This window comes from Acartia tonsa, chromosome 6, assembly GCF_053477335.1.
Source record: "Acartia tonsa isolate MP-2025a chromosome 6, ASM5347733v1, whole genome shotgun sequence".
Classification (NCBI taxonomy): Eukaryota; Metazoa; Arthropoda; class Copepoda; order Calanoida; family Acartiidae; genus Acartia; species Acartia tonsa.
In genome coordinates this window covers 41984205-41991843 of record NC_137265.1, presented here as the reverse complement: position 1 = coordinate 41991843, position 7639 = coordinate 41984205, and positions in this window count along the sequence as shown.

Below are 7639 nucleotides of genomic sequence, written 5' to 3'. Positions count from 1 at the left end.
TAAACAAAAAGTATGGAGAGAATATTTTCAATCAAAAATATTTTGATACAAGTCTTAAGGAATGATCTTAGTAGCGGTTTTCCTGAAATCGCCAAGTAAATACAGAAATCCGCACTTTTTAAAAAATTTATTGAAAATAAGGGAATGCTCTTTTACTTTATGTTTGGTTAGGTTATGTTGTGTACTAGGTTAGTGACTCCCGCAGGTGTTAGGCTTACAGAAAATAACTTAACATCCTCCCTATTTAAATTTTATGCGAATTAAGGACTACAGAATTTGGACCAAATATAAGAAATATAATTTAATTTACAAATTACTGTAGGAATCAATTATGAATTGAACAATTTTAATCTATTAAAAGATTAGCTGGTTAGAAGGGACGCGACCAAAAATCCTTATTTTTTGTACAAAGAGGTCTTTTGTTAATTAGTGTTACCTTGACCTTAGAAAAGCAGTAGATACTAAACTCTTTTTTGGTGTTATATTAAACAAACTATTCCAAACTAACATCTGTTGCGTTCTAGATGTATCTAAAGTCAAAAAAAGATAAGTTATCCTAATACTAAAGTAACAGGATGTTTGTGTGTCTGTGTGTTTGTACCAAAAGATCTCGCTAACTGCTGAACCGATCGGGTTCTCCTTAACAGGGTAGCTTCTCATAGGTCCCGGGAAGGTTTATAACTATTTTTGGGGAGGGTACCACCCCCCTCCCAAGAGAAATCACGATAAATCCAAATTTTTATTTTAAGTATGGACACTCCTACGTAACACTGGGAGGTATCGTAGAAAGAGACTCCTACGACGCCTTGAACGCAACAAAAAAACTAAACATTTAAAGTTCCACGAGAGGCTTCTAGGGGCGTAGCCGCTAGTACCATAATATTGTAAGCAGAGTCAACAGAAGGGGGGTTAATTGCATGTGTACACCACCTTGACAAGGGTATACAGATAGTACTCTCTGATTGACAATTGTACAGCCAAGAGAGGTGTCTAGGTAAAAAAAACCACTCTCCCCTTAAATTTAAAGGGGTTGTTACTTTTTAAAAGCGAAGCTTTTTTATAATTAGGGTCGGTTCGTCCGTACGTCCATACGTCTGGGACGGATAGCTTTTTACGTTAATGTAGGCACAGCAACTCTATAGTCATAACCAGAATGTCCGTACGTCCATTTTAAACATGTTGATTTTTATTATTTTAACTTTTTTAACAATAAATTTTTATGTGATAAAATAATCCGATCTATCCAATTTTATAAATCCTGTTCCTTGGACAACAAATTACAATGTTACTAATCATGTAAGTATGCCCTTAAAGGAAGCCTGCAAGAAATAACACGCTTTAACTGCTGAAAGACTGCCACAAGAAGACCCAATACCCCAAATTTAAAGCCTTAAGCTTCACTAACAAAAAAGTTCTAGGCATTTCAAAATAGCATTTTATGTACAATGGAATTTTTGAAAGATTTCCAATGCTCATAAAAGAAAAAACAATATTAAATTACGTCGCCTAGACACAAAATTATAACCTTATCTTTGTCAGAAACTTAGATTGCCTGTAACCGATTACATTTTTACAATAAAAACACCACATTTCATAGTCAAAATCTATGAAAAAAATTCGATTTAAATTGCATTTTTAAACGAAAATCATAGCGGAAACAAAGGGGTAAACTAATACAAGCTTTGCTGTGATTGGTTGTTAAGCTGATTCAGCCTTCTGATTGGCTACAGTACATTCGGTACAACGCAAGTAAAACTTAATTTTTTTTAATGATTTTGACTATAAAAATGGGTATTTTTATTGTAAAAATATAATTAGTTACTGGAAACCTAAATTTATGACAAAAATAAGCTTATAATTTTGTTTCTAGGCCACGTAGTTTAATTTCAAAGTTTTCAACATGAGCATTGCAATTCTTTCAAAATTTTCATTGTACATAAAATGTCATTTTAAAATGCCTAGAACTTTTTTGTTATAGAAGCTGAAGGCTTCAAATTTGGGGTATTTGCTCTACTTGTGGCAGTCTTTCAGCAGTTAAAGCGTGGTATTTCTTGCAGGCGTCCTTTAAACAATATCCTGTATTTAAGCAGTTTTTCAACAAATTTACTTATAATTTTACATCAACTGTTGTACGTAGATTATATTCTGATTAATCAGTTCTGACAATCTAAAACTGTTAATGTTCTTTTGTCCTACCGTTTCAGAGCTTCGCTTTTATGAATGTTTTCATCCATCCTTGTTTTATCTTTAAATGAGTTGGTGGACACCCAGGGGAGTGTATCTACCTTTCTATCTCTAATATTACACCTCTATTGTTTTCTGTAATATACCCCCCTCGATTTTGGTTTAGGGGAGGGTGTCAAAAATTGTTAATTTGGTGTCTAAATTTACGGGTTCGCATACTTTCATGAAATGTTGTTTTGAAATAAATTTTCCATATCAAAACTTTGGCTTGTCTTTAACTAATACCTGATCAGGTTGACATATAAAATCTCAGAAACTACTGGATTGGTAAGATTAATGCTTTTCATGGAATCTTTCTCATCTTTTATCTCAATTTCAGAAGATGATTAAAGTCCCTCCACAGATTATGACGTCATACAATAGAATAACCAATGAGAGGAAAGCATAAATTTTACCATTGGTCAATTACAGTGTATACTGGCCTCTCATTTGCTATTCTGTCGTATGACGTAATAATTTTTGGGGAGACTTTAATTTCAGTTTTTCTTTGTGGACCGAACTTGGAAAGAAACCCTCATAATTAACTTTGAAAACTGTTTTTGAATCATTTTTGAAAGGGGTACAAAAAATATGCTAAATATAAAGACACATATAAAGATTGCCAATAAAACATTGTAATAGTTTAACGTGATTTTGCGATGAATAAACCATTATCAACACACACATACATACACACACATTCACACACACACACACACAAACATATAAACACACACACACGCACATACAGATGCTATATATATATTATGCTGATATGATAACAGATATTTGCATAATTGGTTTACTTTGTATTGTCATTCTCATAACTATATACATATATCTCTCACACACTATTCTTTATTATAATCAAAACATTTTAAATCTCTTCTTTAAGGATCAGTCCGTCCATCTGTCTATAACGGATAGCTCTTTTCTTAAATTTAGACATTTTAGAAATGTCCTATCCATTTCAAACTTTGCATGATGTTTCTTATTTCCGTGAGGTATGACTTAGAAAGCCTAGCAATTCTATAATCGTTACCAGAAAGTGCGGACTTATTGCAAAAAAGTTAATTTTAACTTTTTTGACAACAACTTTTTGTATGATATAATAATCCTATTCAACTGGTTTTTTTTTGGAATGATGATTTCTAGTCCAATAAGGTCAAATATTTTAAGCAAAGCATCTATATAATTAAATTCTAAAAATGAAATCATGTCCTTAAACAGAAACCGGTTCTGACACTTTAGAAAAATTATTGTTTGTTTGTCTTTCTTCTTATTTTAAAGCTTTGCTTACTTGTATGATCCTTCTTTTATGTTAAATTTCACGGATAGGAAAATTGCAGATAACTTAATAATTATCACCCATTCTAAACCGTTATTTTTATATAAAAATAACCACATGCCTGTATGATCTCTTTATATATATATATGTGTGTATGTACTGCTACGCTTCTAAATGTGTACCTAGATATTGTAGTAGTCATCGAATGTAATTAATAGAGCGATTATAACATGTCTAAATTAACGATAACTGCTAATCGTCACGGACTGGCGGAAGGAAGGATCCCTATAATAGAGAAGGTTCACTATCAAAAATAACTCATGAAACTCTTAAAATATCTTGGCTTAGCTAAGGAATATTGTGACATTTGTACATATATTATGTATATAGAAACATAGTTATGCGGTTTTGCACTAAATTATTTAGACACAACATCAAATCATATTATGCCCTATGTTTTCAAAATTATACATTCATTTTGATTTATTGAACTAATTGTAAACAAGAATGGGATTATCCAAATCATTAAAAGCATAAAATATTTGGAAAAGATAATCAGTTTTATTGTGAACAAAGGGTAAGGTCAACAAAGTCAGGGAGTAAGGGAGGGGACAATGGATCGAATATTCAATTTTTAGGAGTCTCAGACTTTGGGGACTGGCTTAAAGGGAATGTGCAAGAGTTTAGCAGTTTCTGACTGAGTTTGGGGACTTGCGCATAGAATGCCGCTACTCGTTATGTATGTTTTGAATATTGCAGACGGGGAGAAGGGATAAGGGAAGTGGGGGGAAGGGAAATAAACACTCGTTGTGTTAGTTTGGAATGTAGCAGACGGGGAGAAGGGAGAAGGGAGGTGGGGGCAAGGGGCAAGGGAAATAAACAGAATAAAAAGGGGCAGTCATATTCTTGCTAGCAGCTGGCTGGGTCCAATAATCTTTTAATATAAAAATCACACCAAAAAACCTCAATATATTTCATCAAAAACAAGTTGTGATTTCACTTTACATGACGCTATGGAAATCTATTATTCAATTAACAATCCCTTTATAATTTCCTACAAATTTATTGGATTAAACTCGATTTCATGCCCTTTCTTTGATAACTCTTATATTGAATTAATTGCCCATTGTCCCCTCCCTTACTCCCTGCAACAAAGTACATTTATAGAGTTAAGAACCTTATTAACCGGTCCTAGGATAAACGTAGGATTGACAAACGTCGGAGTGAACACCTAACCTAATTTAAACCATCTTTTAGGTTTTTTAAATGCCTAACCCCTGTGAGAGGCTTATTTGTATATTCATATCTTAACACAGCCTAACCTTACTTAAATAACTTAATATTTTAGACAATCTTTTGGTTGTACACTAGGGTGGGTCGATTTTGGACATTTTTTCTGAGGCCAAAGCGGGGATATGCAAATGATTTGTATGAGTATAATACACCTCTGGATGATTTAAAATTTATCCTAAGTCTTAAAACCGCTGACGACCAGACATTCAAATATATAGCTATTTGTAAATGGGAGTCAAAAATTTATTGAATCAGAACTATGGCTTCATGGTGCTCCCAGGAAAGGCATTGAGGAGTAGAATCAGGAACTTTTGACCGTTTCAAAAAATCTCGTTCCTAGCCTGAGAAAATCTAAAAAACCTCTACAAATTGGACAATTCTCAATAAACCTTTAAAAATGTGTTTTTTTAGTGATTTCTAAGGCTAGGAACGAGATATTTTGAAACGGACAAAAGTTCATGATTCAGCTCCTCAAGGCCTTTCCAGGGAGCACCATGAAGCCATAGTTCTGATTCAAAAAAATTTTTGAATGTCGTCTTTGCATATTAATAAGTAATCAAATATATTTTTTAGTGGTCGCGTTCTAAAACTAAATTTTTTAAAATTCTTTTTCGGTCAGAAATGTTTTAAAGGTTAATTTTATCTGTTGCATATCCCCTCTTTGTCTAATTCCGATATGAACCCGCCTTATTGTACACTCTGTCGTTTGTCACTCCTGCATTTGTCCTTGAACCTATTAACCCAGAGGATCTTAAGCTATCCATAAATATGCTGCAGCACTGATGAAGTCGTGCCATTGAATCTATTTCCTCAATGGTCTTTCCAAAGTTTACTAGCTCATATTTCAGAAATCTATAGGGTTAAAACAATGACCGGCCGCCGTTAAATTGATGTACATTCACAATGATGACATGCAAATTACACCTTCTGTAGATTGCAATTAATGGTTGAAACATTTGGACACTCATCTTCATGAACCAACCAGTCAAAATTCAATAAATGTTCCCAAAGTTATTTAGCCAAAATGTTACTATAAAACTTTGGGGACTAGTGCATTAAACAGCATTATGACCCATCCCTTCCTCCTTGTCATTATCGAACTCTTTGCTGTTGGTAAGGAGTAGAGCTCCCTTATCCTGTTGCCTTTCTGAATTCAGTTATGTACCTATCACTGTATCCAAAAGGTTTTTGTCTGAAATAATCTATTACGCGGGGGCAGTTGTTTATTATACTTGAAGCTTAGGTTCTAGCTTCTTTGTCATGCTTCAGCTTCATTACTCGTCACTTGCCTATAGGAGGGTGGAATAGGTCAGAAAAATAATTTAGAATTATTTCAAGACATTTATAAAACTTCACTGTAAAATACAATCGTAAATAGAAAACAATGTGGTATATTTTCTTTGATATAGATATGGGTGTTTACTGTTTAATAGAAATCAAAATAATTATATTTCTGTGGTCTATTGAAAAACATAAATAAATTGTATTCCTTTCAAAAGCCCAACATTACTATAATATCCTTCTATATACGCCCAACCCGCGACCGTGACTCAACACGTATCACATCTGTTCTTCGCCAGAGAGGTGATAGGTTCGAATCTCTACCCAACACAGCGTCAAATCTAAAGACTTTAAAAATGGTTCCTACTGCTGCTATGTCAGGTTCGCATTGTAAATAGAGTATGGGGAATGCCCATAAGGAAAAAGGATAAGAGGATGAATACTCACCCCTTTTTCATGGTAAAATACTACTTCCCCATCCCTAAATTTAGAAGCAGACGAAAATCAAAAGCCGCCCAGGGCTTTTTGTAAGTCAATCATAAATAATAATGTGAATAAAAAGAAAAGCGATATTTAGCAAACAGCCGTGGGCGGTCAGAATCAGCTGAATGTTCATTATGAAAAAAGTTTCCCCCTTTTTAGAAATAGAAGGATTCATCTTTCATGAACAAATTTTTTTAAATAAAAATAAAATTCTATGTAATTTTTAATTAAAACATTAAAACGAAAATATCTAATCTAATATTCTTGCCCTAAATATGGAAATAGTAAAAAGTAAAAAAATATTTTTTTTTAATAATTTTTAATCCTCCCATTTGAAAAGTAGTGGAATAGCAATAAATTTTAGCGCGGCAACAGCGCTGAGTAGGCCTCTAGGCCCACTGCCTATTTTCGTCTTCTAGTTGCTTCGATTCCTCTCTTTTATTTTTTTCTCTATGGGAATGCCTTGGTCTATAAAAAAGCGCAACTTATTCCATGCACAGCTAGGACTCCTAAGACAAAGGTCGTGCAATCAAAGGTTTGGTTTTCTGTTAGATGTTACCTAACCTAATATCCCCCAGTGGGCGTTAGAGTATTTTTTCCCATTACAACCGGATGAAGCCCCTGGGTTCTCAATTTGATCACAGGAAATCGAAGGAGAATCCTACCCCAAACAGGTAAAAGGTAATATATACAAACACAGATATCATATAATAGAAGGAAGGGGTAAGTCGGCCCTACACTTTCCATTTTGGAAAAAAAATAATTTTTAGGGAGTGGTGTTTTTTTCCAGGGCGATTTCTTTAGGGAGAGGAGGGTACCTTTTCCCATATATTTTTAAAACTTTCCATATCATATAAGTCCTAAGCTTCAGACACATAGACATCCTGTTACTTTTATATAAGGATAAGCCTATTACATAAAATCACAAATAAGCAAAAAAATGTTAATGTTTTTATTTATACAAAAGAATAAATTACAGTATTAATGCTACATAATTCATAGAATAGCTTTGTTTTTAAAGAGAATATTATGTGTATAATATGTAAATACTAAATAATAATATTGTCGAGT